Source organism: Suricata suricatta, chromosome 10 (assembly GCF_006229205.1).
Source record: "Suricata suricatta isolate VVHF042 chromosome 10, meerkat_22Aug2017_6uvM2_HiC, whole genome shotgun sequence".
Classification (NCBI taxonomy): Eukaryota; Metazoa; Chordata; class Mammalia; order Carnivora; family Herpestidae; genus Suricata; species Suricata suricatta.
Genome location: NC_043709.1, coordinates 13101401 through 13127766, shown reverse-complemented (window position 1 = coordinate 13127766; position 26366 = coordinate 13101401). Strand labels below are relative to the sequence as shown.

General features: G+C 43.1%; 1 protein-coding gene across 3 annotated transcripts in view; it reads right to left on the bottom strand.

The window, feature by feature from the left end:
• The window catches only part of LARGE1 (LARGE xylosyl- and glucuronyltransferase 1), a 528769-nt gene that overhangs the window by 234766 nt on the left and 267637 nt on the right, over positions 1–26366 (bottom strand). The gene's annotated exons all lie outside the window — the stretch shown is intronic.

Genomic DNA, 26366 nt, shown 5'->3' with positions numbered 1-26366 from the left:
TTTGCCTTTCACGTTGTTTCTGAGTGGTCGTCTTGGCAACCAAGCTGTATGTGCAGAACATAATTGTTGAGAAAGGAGGGTGAGGAGTGCGGGTGGGCAGGGGCTCTGGGAGATGCCAGGGAGGCAGGCCATGGAACACGCACGAGCTTGGGCGTCCGGGTGGCCGCATTCCCAATCCAGCTCCACTGCCTCTAAACCAGCAAGTTCATCTCCCGAAGCCTGTACCCCTTCACCCATAAAATAGAGAACACGACATAAATCACATGAGGTTTGGGAAAGTATTAAATGAGGCAGAAGAACTAAGGTGCTTGGCCCAGTGCTCACCCCATGGGAAGCGCTCAATATTTATTTATTTTTTTTTAAGTAGTTTATTGTCAAATTCGTTTCCATACAACACCCAGTGCTCTTCCCCACAAGTGCCCTCCTCCATCACCACCCTCAGTTTTCCCCCCTCCCCCTTCAACCCTCAGTTCGTTTTCAGTATTCAATAGTCTCTCAAGTTTTGCGTCTTTTTCTCTCCCCAACTGTCTTTCCCTCTTCCCCTCCCCCTGGTCCTCCATTAGGTTTCTCCTGTTAGACCTATGAGTGCAAACATATGGTTTCTGTCCTCCACCTGACTTATTTTGCTTAGCATGACACCCTCGAGGTCCATCCACTTTCCTACAAATGGCCATATGTCATTCTTTCTCATTGCCATGTAGTACTCCATCGTGTATATATACCACATCTTCGTGATCCACTCATCAGCTGATGGAAATTTAGGCTCTTTCCATGATTTGGCTATTGTTGAAAGTGCTGCTATGAACATTGGGGTACATGTGCTCCTATGCATCAGCATTTCTGTATCTTTTGGGTAAATCCCTAGCAGTGCGATTGCTGGGTCATAAGGGAGTTCTATGGATAGTTTTCTGAGGAACCTCCACACTGTTTTCCAGAGTGGCTGCAATATTTAAAATGCAAGCTTTTAAGCTGATTAACAATGTGCACTCTGGAGCCTCACCACCTGGGTTTGAATCCTGGCTCTGTCCATCACTAGCTGCATCACTTCAGGCAAGTGATTAAATCTCCATGCACCTCGCCTTTCTCATCTGTAAAGTGGATATCCTCAGAGCATATACTCCTTAGGACTCTGAGAATCCTGGTGCAATACAGAAGGGTTGGCTATTAATCATGGAAAGAGCCTAAATGTCCATCAACCGATGAATGGATCAAGAAGATGTGGTTTATCTATACAATGGAGTACTATATGGCAATGAGAAAAAGAAAAAAGAAATCTGGCCATTTGTAGCAAAACGGATGGACCTCAAGGGTGTCATGCTAAGAGAAATAAGTCAGGCGGAGACGGACAGATACCATATGTTTGCACTCATAGGTCTAACAGGAGAAACCTAACAGGAGACCACGGGAAAGGGAAAGAGGGGAAAAGAGTTGGGGAGAGGGAGGGAGGCAAATCATGAGAGACTCTTGAATACTGAGAACAAACTGAGGGCTAAAGAGGGAGCAGGGGAAGGAGAAGGGGGTTGATGGTCATAGAGAGGGGCACTGGGTGTTACATGGAAACCAACTTGGTAATAAACTATATTAAAAAATGAATAAATATTAAAAAATTTTTAAACATAAAAATTAAATTAAAAAAAAGAAGGGTTGGCTATTGTTCATTGTTAACATTACCAAAGATATTTAAAGCAACAGAAAAGAGGAGATTCATATTTACAAGATAAAGTCATCTGCAGTTATATTTACCCTTGCCAGGAAAAAAAAATCCACTTTAGCTCAGTAGTGATCATCTAAATAAGCATTTCTAGAAAACTTAACATGGGCCAGGTACTGAGGAGAGGCTAGGGACCAGAGTCCATGATGAATAAAACAGCTGATGTTCTCGAGGAGTCCATGGTCTACTAGATATTCATTATCCGTAAGAAGCTACCTGAGGGGCGCCTGGGTGACTCAGTCAGTTGAGTGTCCGGCTTAGGCTCAGGTCATGATCTCACAGTTCGTGGGTTCGAGCCCGGCATCAGACTCTGTGCTAACAGCTTGGAGCCTGGAGCCTGCTTCAGATTCTGTGTCTCCCTCTCTCTCTGACCTGCCCTGCTCGCGTGCTCTCTGTCTCTCAAAAATAAATAAAAAACATTAAAAAAATAAAAATAAAAACAAAGAAGCTACCTCAAAACATAGCAGCTTAAAACCGAAATATTTCCTGTCTCACCCAGTTTCAGCATCAGGGATCCGAGAGCACATTAGCTGAGTGGTTCTAGCTCAGGATCACTCTTGAGTTTGCACTCAAGTTGTCAGTTGAGGCTGCAGACATCTGAACGCTTGGGATCTATTTCCAAAATGGCTCACTCATACCCACATGGCAGGTGATGCTGGCTGTTTAAAGGAAACCTCAGCTCCTTGCCACATGGACCTCCTGACCAGACAGCTTCAATGTCTTTACAACATGGAGACTGGCTTCTTCCAGAGTGAGTTGTCAAGAGAGAACCTAGGGTGTCTTTTACGGCTTGGCCTCAGCAGTGACACAGTGTTGGGGCGCCAGGGTGGCTCCGTTGGTCAAGCATCTGACTCTTGATCTTGGCTCAGGTCATGAAATCACGGTTTGTGAGTTCGAGCCCTGCATCGGGTTCTGCAATGATGGTGCAGAGCCTGCTATGGATTTGGTCTCTCCTTCTCTCTGCCCTTCCCCCGCTTGTGCTCTCTTTCTCAAAAAATAAACAGATGTTTAAAAAAAGTGGCATGGTGTCATTTCTGAAAATGTCTTATTTATTATACAGGTCAGCTCTATGCAACATGATTAGAGACTAAACAAGGGTATGAATACTAATGGACAGGGATTATTGGGGGACATCTTGGAAACTAGTTACCATATCTGTAATTCTAGAATGGTATCAACTGGATTATGATGAACTCTAAGCGAATGTATAAGAGCAGTTTAGCAGAAGTACAATAAAAAAGGAGAGAGAGGTGGGCAGGGAGAGTAGCCAGTTAGAGATGTTTGGAAGAGATGAGCCTTAAATTTGGTCTTAAAAATGAGTTGAAAATTGAGTTCCTCAGATAATGAGAGAAAAGCAAGATAGTAGAGATATTATCATCAGTGAAGGTACAGAGATATAAATAAACAACAGCGTGTGCATGTGTGTGTGATAGTCTGATATACCTAGGTAAAAGCCTGGAGCAGGATGTACATCCTGCCAGTGAGCACTGGACAAGGTCCTAAAGATGGTGGGAAGAAACAAAACGGTTTTCACTAGCAAAGAGACACAATCTCAACTGTATCCGTAGAATATACTCTAACAACTTGTGTAGGGAAAGATTAACAGAAGATAGCTTAGAAATATTAGAAGCTTAGAGGATGCCTACAGAAAATGTAGATTCCCAGGGGTGCCTGAGTGGCTCAGTCAGTTAAGCATCCAACTCCTGGATTCAGTTCAGGTCATGATCTCACAGTTCATGAGTTTGAGCCCTGAGTCAGGCTCCCTGTTGACAGCACAGAACGTGCTGGGGATTCTCTCTCTGTCTCTGCCCCTAACCTGCTCATGTTCGCTCACGTGCTCTCTCTCCTTTAAAATAAATAATAAATTTTAAAAAAGAAAAAAGAAAAGAAATTGCAGATTCCCAGAATCACACCCAGAGGTGGTAACGATTCATCAGGTATGGGGCAGGGTCCAGAAATCTGCACTAAGAGTCTTAACTTTAGAAAATAAACTCATGGTTACTAGGAGGGAGGCGGATAGGGGCATGGGTTAAATAAGTGATGAAAATTATGAAGTGTACTTGTTTTGATAAGCTCCAGGAATTGTATGGGAGTGCTGAATCACTATATTGCATACCATAAAGTAAGATCACACTGTATGATAACTTAAATTTAAATCAAAACTTAAAAATATATTTTTTAAAATCTTTATTCTTAAACCAGAGCCCTGTAAAACAGGTGTCCCCAGACTACACCCCAAGAATCACTAAGGAGACACAGTAAGTACTGTATTTCTCAAGGTCTTGTTGGTTGAATCATTTACACTGGATCACCAACCAGCTAACTGTTCAGAAACATGGCATGAGATGGCCCAAAACTTAAGTATACCACTTGAACTTGATACAGTTGGATGCACAGGGAGAAAGGGCCTTTCTCAAAGATTAATACAAAAAAGAACTGATGGAAGATCAGGAGTTCTTTAGATAACCCTACACCTCATGGGCAGCTAATGACTGTGAAACCTAGAAGGTTCCTTTTTAAACTTAGAAATCCCATTTCCATAAAAGCCACTCTAGGTCGGCTACTGTGAGATTCTGAGGAACCAGTATCAACGGGAGAGCTGAGTTACAGATTTCACATCTTCCCACAATGGAAACTTGGGAGGGAACCTTGTAAGAGACCCCGGGCTGGTCTTTTCAGGTGACGGCCTTCTACACCAAGCGTCAATGTACATTGTTCAGACCTTACAACTCCAGCCTAAAGTGAGTTAGCTGGCTTCCACCTGAAACGCTCATTGTTCAGAAATCTGAGAAACCATCTTCCATAAACATAATTAAGTCTAGGGGCGACTGGGTGGCCCCACTCGGTTAAGCATCTGACTTTGGCTCAGGTCATGATCTCACGGCTCATGGGTTTGAGCCCCGCGTCGGGCTCTGTGCTGACAGCTTGGAGCCTGGAGCCTGCTTCAGATTCTGTGTCTCCCTTTCACTCTGCCCCTACCCTGCTCATGCTCTGTCTCTCATAAATGAATAAATATTAAAAACATATACATATAATTCTAGACTGATGACGAAGGTAGAATGAATCAAGAAGAATGTGATCATGGATCTATAAACACATTCCTCCTCCGATCAGTGGCAACGAATCCCCTTCCTCTCCCGTCTGGCAAGAAGCATTCTGTATTTAGCTGTGTGAAGCTTGGGGGGGAATGGTCACTGGAGCTTTTACGGATTGCCTGAACATCCCTCAGTACTTTCCATTATGAAACGAAGCATTTCAAAGCACTGGGAGTTCTGATTTGTGAACTGGACTGTTACAGTGGTTTAATTTCCTGAAATATAGCTGCCTTCTTAACTAATAGATTTTTCAATGCACTAGGGAGAAAATTGCATTAGCTCCTGTGTAGCCTGGACTTAATATTTTTAGAAGCTGCAATTCTTCTTATTATAGTGCACAGTATGTATTTATGTATGTATACTTAGCACAGTTTCTGACACACAGAAGGCACTCGATGATTAGTTCTGAAAAAGTAAAACCATACAAGTACCCAGGTGGTGTGTCCCGAGGACCATTCCTTGGGACGAGGCTAACTGGTGAACCTGTTGTGTTCACTGACCATTCATTCATCCCCTCAAACACGAGATGACTGCTTGCAGAGACAAAATCAATTCTTTCAAAAAAGCATTATTACAGCATGCAGGGTACTGGTTTGTGTTAATGGGGACTCCAGGTGGTAGGGAACGGAACGGGGGATATCCTGGTGGTTCTAGTTCTAAGTCAGACGCTGTGGCGTTTGATCAGTGTCTGTCATAACCTGTTTGTCTATAGTCTTTAAGTGTGTGTGTGTGTGTGCGCGCGCACGCGCGAGTGCGTGCCTGTGTTCACAGAAAGATGGCCTGGGTGACCTAGCAGCAAGAATCTCAGCTAGAGAGAACACAGGATTTGGGAGTTAGAAAGACCAGGCTTAACCAGCTAAAACCCCACCTATTCCCTCTTCTCTCTCTCTCTCTCTCAATTCCTGCTCAAAGTGCTAAAAAAAATGGAGATAATCATTTTGCTAGTAAATGTAAGGGGGGGAAATACCTCTTGTTTCCCGGTTACTATAAATTTATTCTTCAGCATGCATTCATAACAAGGCAAAAGTTGCTTTTTTTGTGCAAAAAAAATCTTGGATATTACCAAGGTACCATGGTTTGTTACAGGGAGGGGTGCAATTGGGGGGAAATGTATCTAAATAAGCTTCCAGGGAAAGGCTGAGAATACCTTTTTTTTAAGGTTGAGAAACTTTGCTCTACAGGATTGTAGGACACCAAGTTCACCACAAAACAGAAAAGTGTCCAAAAACACAAGCCTAAGCCCCAAATCTGCTGAGCTGAGCAGTTCGTCCTGAACTTACTCAGAAGGCAGGTTAATCACAAAACACTACAGTTATCTGTTCTCAAGTTCATCTAGAGATTTTAGGAGAACTCTTACTTGCCCAGGCTTCCCTCTCTCCTACTCCAACCACTTCCTGCACAGGGAACCTTCCAAGAGCCAGCCTCGGAGCCTACAATTAATGAGACGCCATGCTGCTCTGCGTTAACGAGGTGCTTTACATTTTCAGAGGGCTTTGTAATCCTTGGGAGGTGAAGCTCTCTCCTGTGACACTCGCGGGTCCCAGCTTCAGAGATCTACCCTGCAGGTCAACTGGACTCTAAACCCAAGGGAGGGCAACCTGGAGGGTTAAGGAGGGTGAACCAGAGGTGCCACCTAATTAATTTCTGGTTGGTTTTAAAACGGTTCTCTCTCGTAAAACATGGAAGGTGAAACTATCCTGGTATAGGACAGATCCAAAGGAAAACCTTGTCAAAGATCAACATAATTTCTCCTAACAACCAAAATGACCCTCTCCACTGGTCACCCTGAAAAGATGGTGCCTCTACTCAGCCCTTGTAACACATCTAATAAACATTAACAAAAAGTCTTACTGCAATTCAAAATATTTTTACCTTGACCTTGAAGCCTCAGACTATGGTTACATTGACATTCACCTCCACAACAGGCCCTTACCATTTATGTGAAGGGTTGCCAAGGAAACCAGGTGTTGAGAATAGCTGTCTAACTTGCCTAGATTTAGAATTTATCATACATGAGGATGCACAAGGGAAATGAATGTCACCCTTGGAAAGTACCATAGAAGATGGTACACGGCACAAAATAATTCCTTTAAGCCTGTACTGTCCACTTGGGGGTTTGGTTACTGATCAAAGTAATTCCTAATGCTCTAAATCCCTCTTCAAAAAATAAAGATCACCTAATCCTCAAAGTGACTCATTTATCTAATCATTCACTGTGTATGCCAAACTCTCCCCTAGACGTGAAGGAAAGAGCAGTGAATGTGGAATGTTCCTATTTCTTAGGAGGCCACAGACAAAAAGGGAAGAGTAATATTATATTTGTGATGATGATAATATGGCCTTTGTTGAATGCTCACTATATAACAGACATTAGAAGCAATTTATCAATATTATCTTTTAACTTGCACAATAACCCTATAAAGAAGACATGAAAGAAATCACACAATCTTAAAGAATTATAGGAGCTGGGACTACAAATCAAATTTGATTCCAAAACTCTTAATCGTTTTGGAAACTGACTCAAATAAGATATTCAAATGATCATCAGGCAGGAAAAGCTATAAATAAAGTCTCACCAGAATTCTTGGGGATGGGGCAAACCAGCTGGACCTGGAAATAGGAAGTACAGTCAGAAAAGACAAAGGTAACTACTACCATGAGCACATACTTTCAGCACAAAGGTACATTCCACAAGTCACAGTCACACAACCGGCGAGGAGTCGTGTCCCTTCTCGGTACAAATGTCTCCCCGACATCTACAAGGCTGCAAGTGACCGGTAAGTTCCAAGAAGAAAACTGTTAATAACACCAAAATCAAAAGCAGAAAGGGAAGATTGGAAAATAGACCCAAAGAGCGTTAAGATGAATTCGTAATCTCTATTCCTCAGCACGTAAAGAGAATGTCCAAGAACATCTCAGCCTCTGATGCTCAGCCTTTATGGGAACAGTGTGATCGAGGGCAGGCCTTGCCGTTGTTCTGCGGGTATTGTTTTGTGTTGGTAAAGTTTATCAAGTGATTCTTAGGTGCAACTGAGTCCGAGTTATGCACACGACCTTTGGGGAAGTGAGCCAACCAATCAATTCTAACTCCTCGCCAGGAGATCTAATTAACGACGGCACAGCTGTGGACCTTCGGTTCTTTTCTGTTTGCAAAGACACTGTCAAGTTCCCATACAGAGTATTTTTGTTGTTGTTGTCGTCTCTCTTAATTCCCTGGTGTGGGAATATTAAAGCATTCTTGATCTGAAAGCAGCATGGAATAAAGACATGACTGCTGTGCTCAGAGTTGGAAAACATGCTGGGAGCCAGGTCGATTCCTGTCTCTCTCAGATTCTGCACTGAAAGAGAGGGCAAAGCCCAGGTTCTGGGAGCCTGAAAACCAGAGGGTGCGTGGGGAGCACCAAGCAGAGTGCCTGCCGAATCTGCACTCACAGCTGCTACTTGATTCTGAATACAGAAGTAGGAATATTTCTTTACGTGACAAGTAGAATAAAGGCCTGATCACAGTGAGCAACTTGAAACGCCAGTGCCTTACCACATCTGCCGCCGCTGGTGACTTCCTCTTGCTCCTGTGTAATGGCTGGTTTGGAGGGTAGGACTTATGTATTATGTATATGTAATGTAAAGGCGACAGGCACACTCTGGGACACAATGTACGTGAGGTAATGACACCACATTAATAATAACAGGGGAGGAGAAAGGGGGAGTTGCGGCAGCGCTATTATGCCCATGAATAAGATGTTGATCATTGCTTGCTATTTTCTCTTCAAACATATTATTTAGTCAGTAGTGAGCAGATTTAAAACCCACTGGGGTTCTTGAATTCAGCCTGGCTGAGTGGTTAAATCCAATGAAAATATCCTAGTTAGATGAGTTTTTAGCTGAGGGAGTTGAGTATTTTAAAGGAAATTTAACAGGGCAGTTTGTGAAGACGTCCACCTTCCAAAAATGGAAAGGGGCATAATGATGATAATACACGCATGGCATTTTCTGGTTTACAAGGCGGTTTCAGATCATGCCATTTGATTCTTGAAATAATCGTGAATTGAGGAAAGAATTCCTAGCCCCACTTTACATACAGGAAACAAAGACTCAAAAACAGCACTGTCCAAAGTCACACAGCTAGGAAATGGCAGAGCTGAAACTCATCTTCTGACCTTCAGGAAAATCGCTTTTATAAGGTCCCCCCGAAATGCTTGACTTCATCATGGTAAGCGGACAGAACTGATAGGCTGAGTATTGTCTCTTGTTCCTTATAGCAAGAAAACTCACATTCGGACACCGCTGTGCACCTTTTTGTCCAAGAACCAAGTTGGTTATATGGTGCAGCAAGGGATGAAAACTTGAAAAATTCAGTTTCTGCAGAAATAATTCTAGCTTGCTTCCCACGTTTTCAATAGAAAACGAAGAATCTGGCCCTTCAGTGTCTCGAATGAGGTAAGAGAGAGTGGTGAATGGACGTCGCCCTGGGTCCCAGAACAGGCAACGTCTGGGTGTGTCATGTGACTGGGAATTAAAAGATGTAAATGTGACTGGCTGGCCGCCGACGTACTGGCTTGACTTTTCCACCCCATCGCCTTCAAGAGCATCGCGGTCAGGACTTGCCTAAACAGCAGACTCACCCCCAATTTCGTCAGGTTTTAGTGCACTAGTGCCCAACTGAGGCCGATTTTGTCCCCTATGGGGCATTTGGCAATGCTGAGGGCATGTTTGGTTGCCACATCCTGAGGCTCTGGAAGAGCTACTGGCATCTAGTGGGTAGAAGCCAGGGATGCTGCCTGACACCCTCAGGTAGGACAGCCTGACAAACGATGATCTGCCCCAAATGTCAGTGGTGCTAAGTAAGGTTGAGGCACTTTGTTCAGAAATACTAGTGAAAATTTGAGAAACGTGTACAGATGAACAGAAAACTTGAGAAATGTGCACAGATGAACAGGCAAAACACTGATTTGATCCTAGTCCCTAGTACAAGTTTGCCTCAGTTTTGAGGCAAATACTGGAAAAGACTGCATTGCCCAGAGTTAGGGAACTACGCCTGAGGAGGGAGAAGGCAAGGGTTTAAAGTCCTCAGCATCGGGAGCTAAAGGAAGAGAAGTGGGACCCCCACCCCTCCACCAATAAGACAGAGGGGTAAATGAGGCTTAGAAGTTGGAGCACAAAGTTTTGACAGTACGATTGCCCAGAGGCTGATTCAAGGAGGACTCTCCTGGCTGGAAGCATGGCTTCCCCTCTCTCAGCAAGAGGGATCCACATTTCAACTTGACCTAGGTACCTTCTCTGCCCAGGAGAGAAGCGTCATCCTAAACACAACCCTCATTAACACTCCTACCTAAGCCGGGGCTCTCTCACACCAGAGCCCCAAATGTTAGGGTCCCTCCCATACTTGCCCTACAAAGCAGAGTAGTTCCCTTCGGCTGCATCACAGCCCCAGGATGCACCTAGCTGTGTCCCAACTGGGCTCACCTCTTACTCAGCAGGATGCCTAAAGAATGATCACTTGTTCACCTGATGATCCTGCATTATGCAGTAATCTGGGGGGGAAATCACATTAATTATGAACACTTCTTCATTTTGGACAGCTTCCAGTTACACATTATGCTCCCTAGGTGGATATCCAGATGACAGACAGAACTCTTGTTCTTCCTGGGAAAATGTGTTCCTTTGTCAGTGTCCCTCAATACAGATGACACCATCACACACCCGCCAGCTCCTTCCCGGACTCTAGGTAGTGAACTTGATTCCTCTCTCCCTCTACTGCCACACCCAACAGGTCCAAATCCTGTCAACCTCAGCTGTACAAAATCAATCTGCCTTTAATACCAGTCACCTGAAGGAAGAAAAGTGGTCTAGGGAAAGGACTCTTTTTTTTAAATTTTTTGTTATTATTTTTATTTGAAATTTTCAGGGTTTTTATGTTATTTATTTTTGAGACACAGAGAGAGAGACAGCACAAGCAGGGGAGGGTCAGAGAGAGAGGGAGACACAGAATCCAAAGCAGGCTCCAGACTCTGGGCTAGCTGTCAGCACATAGCCTGATGTGGGGCTCGAACCCACAAACCGTGAGATCATGATTTGAGCTGAAGCCAGATGCTTAACCGACTGAGCCACCCAGGCGCCCCTAGGGAGGGGACTCTTAACCAAAACATGTCTATACCTTGTATTGTTTATTTTTCACTCATCCACCATGACATCCTGCCTCCAGGATCCATACTGTCCCGAGAACCTTCAGATCAATGTCTTGGACTTAATTGTTCATTTCAGCAATTCCCACAGCACAAAGAGTTGGCATTCTGTTTCAAGTTATCTAAGAAGTAAGAGAATCAGAACCTCATGAAGGAACCAACAATGCTCATCCCATTCAGCTCCTCTTCTGTCCTCAAACCCACTGAACAGATCAGGGACACTGATTTTTTTGTAGTTAGGCGCATACTCATGTGCTCTAAGCATCCTTCTCGGTGCCTTTACCCTGTGGGCAACTTACACAAATACACCTATCTCCCCCATCTGAGCATCTTTTGTGGTAGATTCACTATGTCACCTCAGACACTTCTCTAGCACTTTCTAAGATAGTTTGCATATAGCAAACATTCAATTTGTTGGCTTTACTGTGGATATACTGGCTATGTGGACCCTGAAGACCAGAAGGTAAGAAATAATCAAACTTTTCTCCTATGGGCATCCTGAGAAGTCCTGGGGGACCGTGAACCAGTTTATTAGTTTCTTCTACTATCAGAAAACCTTCTGTTTTTCACTTACGGAGGCCAGACAGATAAAAGAAATGCATTTCTTTCTTTTCTGACAGAAAAAGCACGATGATGAGGGTATTAAGTTTTATAGCTAAGCTCAGCAGATAATAAGCAGACAAAGGAGTCCTGCTTGGGGAAGGGTATTCTCTCCTTAGGGCAGTGAAAGCCTGTCATTAATTCAGAGCAAGATAAAAAGCTCTTACGCCTTCTCTCCACCCTCTTCCTCAAACCTCCATTCTGGATAATTATGTACCCAGCACGGGAACGCCCCTCTCTTTCCCCTTCACTTCTGGAAATCCGCACTAGCCTTCAAGGCCTAGCTCCAAATCCCATTTCTTCTGGGAAGCCATCCCCGGCTATCCAGCCTATAACTGACTGGTATTGCATGTCTCCTATTTTTCTTCGCTTTCACTAAATTCCTGGGGAAGACATTAGCTGTTCTATCTCTGCGGTCTCCTGGAATAGTGTGCACTCAGCAAATCCTTATCTGCTCATTGACTTATACCAAGTCCAGAGCTGAGTTGCTTCCTCTTAATTGAGAATTCAGCTACCTATTAATTAGAGTCAGCATCAGGCTTTCCCCAAGCCAGCCAGTCTCCCTGGGTGACTGAGAACACGGAGACCATTGGCAGTCTGTCTACCTTGATCCCGGAGGGGCTGGGAACTTCCCCACGTACAGACTGAGTGCCTTGGGAAATCCCAATGAAGTTACTCATCGCAAACTCCAAACCAGTTAACTCAGAAATCACAGATTAAAAAGAGTAAGTAAAGAAAGAACAACACTTATATATATAGTGGCTACCCTTGCTTCCTAAATATGCATTTTCTTCTCACAAGAAACCTGCAAAGGGAAGTGTGAGAGACTATACCGCCTGTCCACTCAGAGCTCTTCCAGCTCTCCAATGGGAAGGCTGCAGACACACAGAAACCTTCACTTTCCCTGTCTCCCCTGAAGGCAGGACGTGGACACAGGACTACCTGCCCCATGCACCTGAGGGGAAGTGGGTAGGGAGATTTGAGAGTCCCTCCCTGTGAGAGAGAGAGAGAGAGAGAGAGAGAGAGAGAGAGAGAGAGAGAGAGAGAGAGAGAGAGAGAGGGAGAAAGCACGTGTGCACGGTAGTCGCTTTCCTTTTCCTTTCCAATGTCCTAAGAGGAGATGCCTCCTGGATTTTGCTATGGCCTCCGTGACCAGGAGGAGGCCAAGAGAACCCCAAGACGGCTACCGTCTCTCATGGAACTGTCAATCCTTGGGCTTCTTGCTATGTAAGAAAATGAATAGGTTGTGTAAGTCATATACCAAAAGCAATCTAAATGATGGGAGATCATGTGGAAGACTGGGAACCACACCTCTGTACCTTCTCTTTGGGAACTGTCACAGTATAAAACAGTGAGTCTAGAATAGATGGTCCAACTGTCCTCTGACCACATACATAATGCAAAAAAGAGTCACTGGGGGTGCTACAGAGAGCAGGAGGCAAGTCCTCAGTAACCTGCTTTCCCATCATCCTCCTTTACCTTTCCCACGAGAACAACTCAAACATGATCGAAGCAAAGACGGTGGACTTACTAATATGCACAAAGCCCCCATGAAATTCCTGGGCGTTCATCCAACCAGAGTCTCACCTGCGACGCCCTCTTACAGCAATGGTGGCTCCCTGACAGGCACAATTCACAGGCAGACGAACCAAACCCCACAGTGCGCTGCGCTCTCCTACCTTCGAACACGCCATGCTGCGCACCACACCGGGAGAACCGGGTTTCTTCTCTGGGTACCTGCTTGACATCACTATTTTCTCTTTGTTTTTCTCCTTCTCCTCCTCTCTTCTTTCAGAAGGAAAACCGGTTTTTAAAAGCTGTGCTGACTATATAAATTCTGTATAATCAATAATGGCAAAAAAGAACAACAATCCCTGTACCCAGAGGAAAGCTATTAAACAATGCTCTATGTGCTTCCTTTTTCAATAATTATATAACTACACAGATGGCTTTAAATTGGGGGTGGGGGTGGGAAGTAGCTTTGGGCCTTTTTTTATTTTAACTTCATATTCCATCACAAGTATTTTCCCTTTTCATTGATTCAAGTAACATTCAACCTTGTTACCAAACCAATAAGGATCACATCAAAAGAGAGATTTTGAGGGGCGCCTGGGTGGCTCAGTTTGTTGAGCATCTGGCTTTGGCTCAGGTCATGATCTCACAGTTCATGAGTTCGAGCCCCACGTTGGGCTCTGTGTTACAGCTCAGAGCCTGGAGCCTGCTTCGAATTCTGTGTCTCCCTCTCTCTCTGACCCTCCTCTACTCACACTGTCTCTCTCTGTCTCACAAAAATAAATTAAAAAAGAAACATTAAAAAAATTAAAACAACAAAAAAAAGAGATTTTGAAAAGTTTCAAATATCTTATTGTGAAAATGTACCCTAATCTACCTTTACATCACTAGTGGGATTTAAGTTGTGTCTAATTTTTGTTCCTATAAACAATGACATCATGAAACCCTCTGACTCCTCCTCTATTTCCCCAGGACAGAGACTTTCTGCATCCTGCAGCTTGCTTATATTTTTGAAGAATCTTGGTAAGTACTGGCACACTATTAAAAAGAAAACTATTGTGATGTTCATTTATAACAGATGCTTTCACAAGAGTCGGTCTGATTGGATACTTGCCGGTATTGGGTAATACATTTGTTTAAAGCCTTTGCCATTTAGATATAGAAACCTCATTTTTCTATTTCTTTGAATACATAGCAATGCTGTTGTAACACTACATACACTTCTTTACCATTTACTTTTCTTATTTTGTGAATTCCTTTATTCTTATCCTTTCCCCATCTTTCCACTGGTCTATTTTTCCTATTGATTTGTGAGCTCTATGTGTTATATGCTTTGTGGGTTTCAAGTACCATTTTCCCAATTTATCACATGCCACGTAATATTGTTTCAGTTACCGACAGGCTTCGGAATTTTTTTTGTTCCTTTTTAATTAAATCCACTAGAGTTTACCTTCAACTATATTTTCCCCCATTTCTTTTTGGCATATACAAATTTTCCTCACCCTTGAATGAAAATTTTCATATTTTTTCTTCTAGTTTTAATGCTTCCCCTTTTAAATGTAAAAGTCATCCAACTATCCAACATTTATTTTTTGTATCTGGTATTATCCTATTTGATCTTTTCCCAAATGCTCACTCTTCACAATCATGCCTTTTGCTAAATAATCCACTCTTTCTTGACAAGTTGGAAATTCTTCCTTGAGCAAAGGTTGATAATTACCCAGAACAAAAGATATCACTCTTTCCTTTCATATTCACAGCTGATAGAAGTAACAGTTCTGGGACTCCTCCCTGCAGCATTCTTATTAAGACTCCTTCATTCAAACATTTACTTAGAGTCAATTGTGCGTATGCACTATGCCAACAGCAGAGACAAGGAGGTTAAGAACAGAGCGGTCCGTCCAAGTGGACTGCACGTTGCAGTAGATGAGTCAAGCTTATAACGAATACTTGGGCATTGAGGGTATTTAAGTGTGTAACAAATCATCGTACAATGACAAGTGCTATGAAAAAGGAAGAGGAATGGCATGACAACGCTGAGAACCCAAACATGAATAGAACGTTGGGCCAAGAATAGATTCCTTGAGACTTAGACTGAGCTTTAAACAGTCAGTGGGGAGGGAGGTGAGGAGGGAAGACCTTTATTCCAGGTAACATGGTGAACTAGACAACCTCAAAGCCTTCTCAGTGAAATATATGCAGTATATATGCATATGGAGTATGTACATATGATATTACACATTACATACAATATTACATATTCCATACAATGTATGCATATGATATCCATCCCATGTGTGTATATTACATATACCTAATACACATAATATATACTAAAATATATATTCTACATATACAACTAAACTACACCTTCGTATTGGCATGGCATTTTACAAAGTGTTATGTTCTAGGACTCAAAACCTAGACATACCATCAGGCTGAAGGGCTCTGATCCTGTTTCCACCTCCTAACTGATAGGTCTTAGCCAGATTGTCTCTAGTTTCAGGTTCCTCATCTGCAAAATGGGATCACAACTGATCTTAAAGAAAGCCTGTGATCACTGAAAAAGCTAGACCACATTAAGGACTTAGTCCTGTATCTGGTACATAAGTGCCAGCTACTGCTGTTATTTTCTTACCCTTTTCTGTGTATATTGCTGTATCCCATCTTCTTTATTGTTTAGCTTACTAATATTTTCTCCACTCCTCATTACTACATTTGCCAGAGAACTGCCATTTCCTCCACATGGACCCAGCTTTCCAACATTTAATTCTAGTTTTCTGTTTATCTTCCTCACTTCACAGACTTCCGTCATTAACTTTATTTTCCTTCTGCTTTCCTTAGGTCCATACCATTGTTCTTGTTCAAATTATCGAGTGGAATGTGAGGTTCATTTATCATCATCTTTGTGTTTGAATAATGAAGGCACTGAAGGCTATTAAAACATCTCCAATGACAGCTTTGAGCACATTCCATAAGCTTTACTGTGAAATATTCCTCTTTTGTGGTTTTCAAAATAGGCTATAATTTTTAGTTTTATTTCCTTTTGAATTAAATAAGCATTTAGAAAAATTCTTTACTTTCCCCTAATTTCCAGGTATTTGGAGTGCCCCATCTAAAAGTTTGTGATATGTAGTACTAATTCATTGCATCCAAGAGTGGGGCGTGTATAATCTTTACGGTTTGGAATTTAATGAGTTTTTCCTATGCTCTCAATTTATGTAATTTTTTCATAAACACAAAAATCCATTTTTATTCCATTTTATGGATATGAGTTTTGATATCTACTCATAATGATTATATTCTGATAAAACTGCCTCTGTCATTAGCAATATGATTTGCTTTGTTAGTGCCTAAAACTCCACCGATATATCCTACGTTTTTATCAGTTTTTGCTTTATTTGAAAGCTTTCTACTTGGAAAACAGCTTGGCTATTATCTCCTCTTATGGATACCACAATTATCCATTCAAGATTACTGATTTCAATTAAATAAATTTTGTATTTGAGATGGTCTACAATTAACATATCTGTATTTTTCTTCATATATCCGAGACATCCTCACATCAATTTTATTATTAAATGTTATACTTCATTGTAGGTATGTTTCTTGAAGATTGTAAGCATACAGCTAAGAGATGGCTATCCAATGAAGCATCTGGGTTTTTCTCCAGTGACAGAAGCTTCGCGCTCGAATATTTGTTAAAATAAATAATGTTGGTTTTGCTTCTGGAATAGTATTTTTGTGCATGATTTTTCAGCTTTGAGCAAAAGTTTACATACGTCATAATCACCCCTTTTAAATGAACAATTCAACAAACGCATACAGTCTGCAACCACCGCACAACCACGTCACACAACAACGCGATCACCCTCCCCCTGCGTCCCCTTGTGCCCCCTTCCAGGTGACCCCACCGCCCTACTCTTTGGCTCCTAGTTACTTCTGTCTTGCTTTCAAGAATTCTGTATAAATGCAGTCATATAAAGTAGTCTTTTTTGTCTGGTGGCTTTTTTCACTCAGCATATTACTTTTGAGATTTACTCATATTGCTGTATCATATTCAATGCTAAGTAACATTCCATCAAATGGTTATATCACAACTGTTTTCTCTAGCTAATGGACATTTGCATTCTATGAATAAAGCTGCTATGAATATTCACAGATAAATTTTTGTGGGCACGTGTTTCTCTTTCTCTTGCATCGATATCCAGGAGTGGTACTGGAGGCCTCATGCATGCTTCACTCCTTACAAAACTGACAAACGGCCTTACAGAGTACCACAGTCTACACTGTTCCACGTTCTCACCAACACTTTGTACTGTCAGTCTTTTTCGTCTTAGCTACTGTCGGGAGTGTGAAGTAGTGTCCTGTGATGACCTTAGTTTGCATTTCCCTGGTGACAGGATGCTGAGCATTTTTTAGGGATTTACTGGCTATCCCCGTCTTCTCAGTGATGTCTCTTAAAATACGCTGCCCATTTTAAAATTGGGTCATTTGTCTTCTTGTTACTGTTGTACGAGTTCTCTACTTATTCCAGATACATATCTTTCCTCACACACATGCTTTGCAAATTTCCTCTCCAAGTCTGTGGCTTGTCATCTTCTTATTAATATCTCGGAACAAAAAAAAAAACCCTACCAGTTTAGATGAAGTGCAATTTATCAATATTTTTCTCTTTTAGTTTATGTGTTTTTTTTCATATCCCACTTAAGAAACTTTTGTCTAATCTAAGGTCTCTAAGATTTTCTCCTTTGTTTTCTTCTACCAGTTCTATTGTTTTTAGTTCTTACATTCACCTGTAATATTCATTTCAAGTTAGTTTTTGTATATGGTATGAAGAGGGTCAAGGTTCATTTTCTTCCACATATGGATATCTAATGCTCCCTACCTACTTTATATAGACTTTATTTCACTTGCAATATTCACCTCCAACAACTCAGTTTTAATTCTATTTATAACTTTACCAGTGGTCACCTTTGATTTTTGTAGAAACATCTTACCTTTTCTCCCCGCTGATGATCAGAGAGAAAGGTTATAAAATCCCACCTGAGTTACACAAAACACAACATACTTAGTAGCTTTTAAATCCAACAACACTTCCTGACCTGTTTTAAAATGACTGATCGAGGGGCGCCTGGGTGGCTCAGTTGGTTAAGTGTCTGACTTCAGCTCAGATCATGATCTCGAAGTTTGTGGATTCAAGCCCCCCATCGGGCTCTGTGCTGACAGCTCAGAGCCTGGAGCCTGCTTCAGATTCTGTGTCTCCCTCTCTTTCTCCACCACTCTGTCTCTGTCTCTCAAAAATAGATGAATATTAAAAAATAATAAAATAAAATAAAATAAAATAAAATGACTGATCGGACTCCAGTATTCAGTGCAGTATTATTTACAATAGCCAAGGGATAGATGCAACTAAGTGTCCACTGATAGATGAGTAGAAAAAGAATATTATTTGGCCAAAAAAAAAAATCCATGGCAACATAATACCATGGATATTATGATAAGTGAAGTAAGTAAGACAGAGAAAAACAATTAGATATAATCCCCCTTACATGGGAATCTTGAAACAAAAAAAGAAAACAGAAACCCAAGACAAAAACAAAGCAAACAAACACACACAACCCAATCTCGTAGATCCAGAGAAGGCATAGACCACTGGCAGAGCTGGGAGGTGTGGGGCAGGCAAAACAGGTCGAAATGGGAACCACCACCAAACGAGATGGTTTTGTGTGTGTGTGTGTGTGTGTGTGTGTGTGTGTGTGTGTGTTTTAAAGAACAACTTCAGACATTTGTAGTCATTTTTGCAACCGAATTAAAACAATTATTTATAGATCTTTCCATGTGTAACTTCTGCCTGCCCCTTTAGAACAAGACCTCTTCATTCCTGAATATTCATTTTAAGGATTGTTTTGGTTGGCTGGCAAATTACTGATGACACTTTCTCGAGAAGAATACACTGATGCATATTTTGTGAGCTCCTGCATAGAATATTATTTTTCTGTTGTCTTTATACATGAGCAAACGTGGCTGGTATTCTGAGGTCTCTTCCTTGCTCAAACAGTGTGGTAGACATTTTATTAAGGACATTCATTATTATAGCAGAAAGGCTCAGATAGAATTTTTATTCTTCGGAGATGTGTTTCTCTCCATCCCCTGCCCTTGTGTTAGGGTAGAGCCTCTGAAATCAGGCTCCACTGCTCCCCCACAGCCACCAACTGTATGTGGCCACTGCGCCCTTGAAATGTAGCCTTTCCTGGTTGACATGTGTGAAATACACACTGACTATTGAAGATCGTATGCAAAAAAGTATATGAAATATCTCATTAGTAACTTTTTAAATACTGATCATGTTGAAATGATATTTTGGATATATAGGATGAAGTAATATGTTCCTACTAAAATTCCTTTCACTTGCTTTCATTTTGCCTTTGGAAATGTGACCAGCAGAAAACTTAAAATTATACCTACAATTTGTCATTATATTTCTATCAGCCAGCACTGCTCAGGAGCCAGACCACTTTGAAACATATTCTGGTTCACAATGCTGAGTAATTTCAACAAGTCCCTTTCAGAAGATTCCATTTCCTCACCTGGAAATGGGTGAAAATAATTACACTAACCGCAAGGCTTACTATGGGGATAAAATCATATTATGCATGTCAAGCTATTATGTTGGCACATAATCAATTCTTACTAATGAGAGTTATTAGTATTCTTAAAGGAAGGATTTTTTGGGTAATCCTTATGACTCCTAATATGTTTCTAGGGTGTCCCCTGATATGGGCAACTTGTTGCTGATTTTGCCTGGATTGTAGGGGATCCTTTGGATCTGCATGCATAGAATGCTTCTCCCTTCTCGAGAATTCTTGGATTTCATCATCCTATGGATGGACCACCCATCATCATCCTTGCCTTAAAGTGCCAGGAGCTCCTAATTTACACTGACTTTTCACCATGCTGTCCGAGGGTAACATGTCAAAAAGCATACCTCATCTAAACAGTGACGCTCTAACATTTCACTCCCCAAATCTAGCCTTTTATTCTTTCAAAACATTTGGAAAAAGACTCTTGCTCTCATTGGGAAAATATCTTAACCTCCTAATTCCCAGTTCACTCTGCCCATCCCTGCCACTCACCAAATAGCTCTGGTTTTATTTTATTTTGGTTTGGCTTGGGTCCAGCTTACATTCCAAAATGCATTGCTATCACCACACTGAAGAATCACCGATGTTGGTTTTTAACTCAAGCTATTGATAGGTACACTTTTCCAGTACTAGGGAGGAGCCCTGTATTAAAGGCCAGAGAGGTAGATTCTGGCATCAGGTACCTCCGATTATTCCTTTGGTAAATTCTTTATTAAGACAAGAAAACATGTGCTGTTTCCACAGCATGGGATTCTTGAGGACACAGTGAAATAAGGTACATGAAAGCATTTCCTTCTTTATCAAGGGGAATGGATTACAAAGGAGAAGACCACAGCAATGAAAACAGGAAGGGATCAACACTCCTGATGGGGGAAAGGTGGGCAAAGGGACACTTAATTGCTTTGAATGTTAAATCTCTGAGCCCGGACCAATTACTGCTCCTGACGGGGCAAGTCGCCTACCCAGATCTGACACACCCGGCGTATTCTGAAGGCCCGCAGAGAATGTCTCCTCAGACAGAGACAAAAGTGAGCACATTTAAGGAAGGCAACAACTTGGAAACCATGTGTTACACAAAAATGTCACAAGGTACATTGAAGTGGCAGCTAGACTCCAAGCACCGCCTTTTGGGATGTGGTGGAAAGAATGAAGAGGAGGAGAAGACTCAGTCGATCAGCTGGTCTCCACACAGCTCACTGACTCCTCTGCAGCCGAAAGCACGGAATCCATGCATTTCCTGGGGCCCCTTTTGACCAGGGTTTGTCTGAAGAGCTGGGCACAGAGATAAAAGTTGCAGGCCTTGCCCTCCTGGCTCTCACAGTCTAGTGGGGGAGGCACATGAATTAACAGACAATGATATACACTCTTGCGTTTGGTCTTTATTAACGCTCAGGACCAATGGGGGAATCAAAAAGATAAAAGATTTCAGTACAGCACAAGGCGAATATTTCTAATAGAGTTTCTAAATATGGAACAAGGTCCTTTGGGAGGTAATGGTCTCTTATCTCTGGAAGTATTCAAAGGCAGAAGATTAATGACCATTTATATGGAATATTACAGAAGAAAGTGGAAGGTTATGTCCAATGAATGCCAAGTTCCTTCCTAATTAAGATTCTATGATTCTCAAAAGGGGACAGGGCCCATTCATTAGGACACACTCTGTTCTATAAAGAAATATTTGCCTGTATATGAAGTGAATCGTACAACTCACGCAGAAAAATTCTTTTCTAATGCAAATTATAATTTCTTTTGGTTGCTTACAATTTTCCATGTGTAATAATGTAAAAGCCAAAGACCAGCATTCTAAATACATTTTCAGATGCATGAAATCATCCATGTCCGTACTATGATTTCACCCTTGCTGCCCAAGAGAGAAGAGCCGACCACAAAGGTCAGAGGTCCATTGCTGGCCTGACAGAACCAGCCCTCATAGTCACAAACCATGCGGATGATCCAGGGCCCAAGCAACGCGATAAAGAGAATGGGAAACTAGTAACTTTTCCAGACCTGGACATAAGATTTAACCTGTCAGCCCTCCTATTTAACATGAGACTCAAAGAGAGAGAAGAAACAAGGTGAAGCTTTAAGAAGTTAATTATAGCCATTTTCAAATAAATGAAAAGGGAAAAGAAAAACAGAATTTTTGAGTGCCTACTATTTGTTTTCCATTAAGAGACCTCATTTGCTGCATTTAATCTTCACCAATAAGGGGGATCTAGAGGTAACAATTTTAGTTTAAGCAATGTGTGCTGCTCCGGGTATTACCATGGAATTAGAGAAGCTACACAAGACAATTCTGAAGGTCACATACCTCACTCCGTTCCTCACTCTGCTGCAGCGCATCCCAGAGCAGATCGTATCTTCCATGAGACACGTCACAGCGTGAAAATTTCCACTTTCCTCAGCAGGCAAAGTCTAACTGGAACCTGCTCTAGCCCCATGGGGGTGTTTGGTGACTGCATGTGAAGTTCAACCGTTGTCAAGTTCAGTCCCTTTGAACTACATCCCAGGTCCCGCAGTCCAAACACCCAGACTCAATTTAGGGAAGAGGGCGGTGTTAGAAGGAATCACATGTGAGATCCTGGGAAATTCTTAACACAACCTCCCCTCCCCCCCCCTGGGCCCCGTCTATCCAAAAATAGCTATTTTTATTGGGCTTCCTTCTAAGCCTGAAACCCTATGAGTTCCGGTTTGTATTAGTCCCTCGTAAGTGAAAACGTCCATCATCCAGGAAGCACATCTTCCTAGGAAACAGGTAGAGTAGGGTAGGCAACAGTTTATCCACTCCCCTAGTGAGAACAATAGAAGTTTGTCTCCCACAGGACAGCAGGGTGTGGAGATCTAAGCGGGCCTGTGCAGTACTCCGCAAAGACCAGTACCAAGGTGACTGAGTATTAAGTAGGAAGCCAGTTGTTAGAGTCAGCCATCAAGATTTTCTGTAACCATCATCCTGAATCCCACTTCATAACCTTTCTGATGTTGGTAATAAGCAGGCATCAGGCCCAAGAGAAAAGGAGGCAAATTAGGACCCTCAGCTGAGCGGGTGATCATGAAACAGCCCCTGCCCCAGAAGCTCATTGCGAGCTCGGGATCATCCTCACCACAACTGATGGCATGGGGTGACTTTCTGGGCCAAGCGGGGCAAGATCAAGGCTGGTATGTAGGCAGGGTCTTGTCTGAAAACTGACCAGATGTGTACTGCTGATTTAAGGCAAACCATCCAGAGTAGTGACTACTTCGTTTAGGAAACAATCCTTGGGTGGAAGTGATGGGGCCACTTTGAACCTCAGCAGCATCACTGGTCTCTTTTTATCCTCAGCAGGAAGTTCTGTCCCCAGTAGGCCTTTTTGTAAAAAAAATTTTTAATGTTTTAATTACCTTTGAGAGAGAGACAGAGAGTGACTGGGGAAGGTCAGACAGAGAGGGGGACACAGAATCTGAAGCAGGCTCCAGGCTCTGAACTGTCAGCACAGAGTGCGACACGGGGCTCGAACCCACGAACCGTGAAATCATGACCTGAGCCCAACAGACGCACAACCAAGCCACCCAATAGGCCTCTACTGGAGGGCTCATGCTTAACATCTGTTCTTCAGGAACCACCAGGAAGAAAAACACCACTGACAGCTTAGAGGACCCTCGTCCAGACACAATTACAGGGTCCCAGCTTAAAAGTTGGCCACCAAGAAGGAAACTCAACACCGGAGAGCATGGGTTGTGGAGTCGGTAGTTCTGAGTTTGAATCCTGGCTCTGCCATGTACAAGCTGCATACAAGACTTGGGGTTCACCTCCCTACACCTCAGGTTCCCAATCTGCATAGTGGGGGTGATAATAGCACCTGCCCACAGAGTTCTGAGCATTCTATGAAAGAACCACAAAAAACATAAGAAACAAAGTGTCTCATTGATAACACTTGTCACACTGTAGCCTATGGGGTCCAGAGGCACTGAAAACAGGAATTCTGCATTCAAGTGCAACTCAACAGCAGCAATTTTATTCCACAGGGGCTGCAGCCCATGCCTCTCTCCTCCTCTTCTGATCTGCTCCACATCTGTGTCTACTGAATTCTACAATCGCATATCTCATCTCATTTAACTTGGAAAGGGAAAAGTTAAACAGCAGCCTTGACATTTATTAGTGGCCAGATCTTAGGCAAATACTCAACTCCGTGCTTCAATTTATAAATTATCTGTGAGACGGAGGTAATAAAACTTCTCAGTCTACCCCGCAGGGGTGTCGTGAGGAGTGACAGCCGCCTGCCATCTACAAAGCTCTGCATAAAAATAAGGCCCTCTCCCCGCCCCTCCTCCTGCTCCTCTCTCCTGCATGTCTTGAGTGGAGATCCGGGCAAAAAGACACTCAGTCCTGGTCGCCTGTTGACACGGGGACTTGGAGGCTGGAAGTGAATGGGCCCTGTAAACTTCAGGAAGACCGATGAGCATTTCACAGGCCACAGAGACAAGCAAGAGAGATCACTATTTGCAAATCTACACTAATTGGTCATTACTGAGAAAAGCATACCAGTCCACTGTGAATTTCCCACAGTTCATTTTTAGTCATGCACGAATCCCTCATAAATTTCCACTTCCCTCTTAGTCCATTCTCCAGCACTAACAGATATAATAGGGGGCCCGCAGGAGTATTTCCGAGAAATGCCATTTCCAACAGCTGTACAGAGCGATTTCTCGGCGCCAGATCGGGGGAGGCCGTCATGTGTGTCTGCTGAGGGTGCCATTCGACACGCTTCCTGAGTACCACTGCAGAACACAGCATGCGTCCCCTGCCCTCCCTCCTTTGCTAACATCAGCTAATGGATGGTGCTTTAATGCATTCAAGGAAAGACACTCACCTGTCCCCAGGGCTGCTCTGGGGCCTTTACACGGGGTAGTACAGATGGAGCTGCCTTATTTATGCCACTGCAGGGTCACTGGTAGACAAATATCTGGCTGCCCGCCCATGCCCCGAGGCATAACGGGCCTCATGAATGTGGGGAGCCTTGACAGTGACAAAGAAACCCCTTCCTAATGGCTTTATTACTCTTGGGAACCAGCTCTGAGTTTACTGTATGTCATCATTTTACAAATATTTTCATAGCAGGCATCACAGTAGTCATTCAAGATAGAAGGGTGCTGAGAAGCAGACGTGATCTGGGCCCTTTGGAGCCAACTATCTGGGGGAGAGAAGGGCATTTACCAGCTTATTACACAAAGCCATGAAAGAGCACTGTGCGATGAGTTCACTGAAGATGTGTAGGTGATCCTGTGAGAACCCATAACAAAGGAACCCCTATGAGATTATGAAGGTAGGGAAGATTTCTCAGGGTAAATGTAGCTTCAGCAAAAGAACATGGAATTAACCAGCCGTGGGGAGGAGGAGGCAGGCTGGGGAACAGAGGTTAAGAGACAGGAAAATAACCTATGCAGCAGCCCCCTGGAGGGAAGGAAGGAGCAGAGCAGACCTGATGATCTAGTGTGTGAGCAATGGTGCTAACAGTGTAAGGTGAACCTGGAGGGAGGCAGGAGCCCGAAAGCCCAAGGAGATGCCACTCAGGACTGTGGTCTTGATCTTAGGACCACGGGGAAACCATGGAAGGTTTTATGCACAGGAAAGGGGATGGCATGGCTGGACATGCTGCTGGGAAATCCAACTCACGCTACCGATGGAGAATACATCTGGGGGAGACAGAGTGAGCGGAGCAGAGGGGAAAGACGAGTCTGGACACAGACTGCGGCTGTGTTGGGGAGAGGTTACAGGACTCAGAGTGGGAAGGTGGCAGTGGAGATGGGAGATGGGCCAGGAAATGGAACAGGCAGACACACGGCGAGGGAGAGGGGCTGTCGAAGATGAACTCTTGGTTCTGGGGAACAGCTAAGTAGACAGACGATGGTGCTACAGCCAAGAGACGCTCAAGGATGCGGGGAGCAGGCAGATCACGGTTTAGGGTTTGCAGAGGTAGACTATGCACAAATCATCACTGCTGTGATCATCAATCATGGCCAAATTATGTTTACAAAATGCTTTCACACCCATTGCCCTTACAGGATTCGGACAAGAGTCTCCTGGGATATAGGATGGCGGGAGACGGATGCCTAACTAGTAGGGAGATAACATGCAGGTGTCCAGGACTTTGCACAGGGTAGCTGGGAGCAAAGGACATACTAGAGGACAGGACTCTGGACCAACATCCTTTAGAACACTTCAGATTGTATTTTTTTTAATCTTATTTTTTTTAATTGGAATCACCAATTCAAATGGATAAAAATCCAGTATGTAAAGTAATAAACAGCAGGTCCGCCTGGATTAAAGTAGCCATGGGAGAGTCAGAGCACCAACCCTCCCCCGCATCTTGTTCAAGACCTCAGGGAAACCCCTTGGTTCCCCAGAGAGGACAGCCCTTGGTGCCTTATTCCTTCAGTCTCCCGACGGTCTGTGGATTTCCTAACAGGCCACACAATCCAGAGTATTTTAATCCTATGTTGCCTTGGCTGCAAAGGGGACTGAGCGGGGCATTTTCTTTCTTTTTTTTTAATGTTTTATTTATTTTTGAGAGAGAGAGAGCATGAGCAGGGGAGGGTCAGAGAGAGAGGGAGACACAGAATATGAAGACAGGCTCCAGGCTCTGAG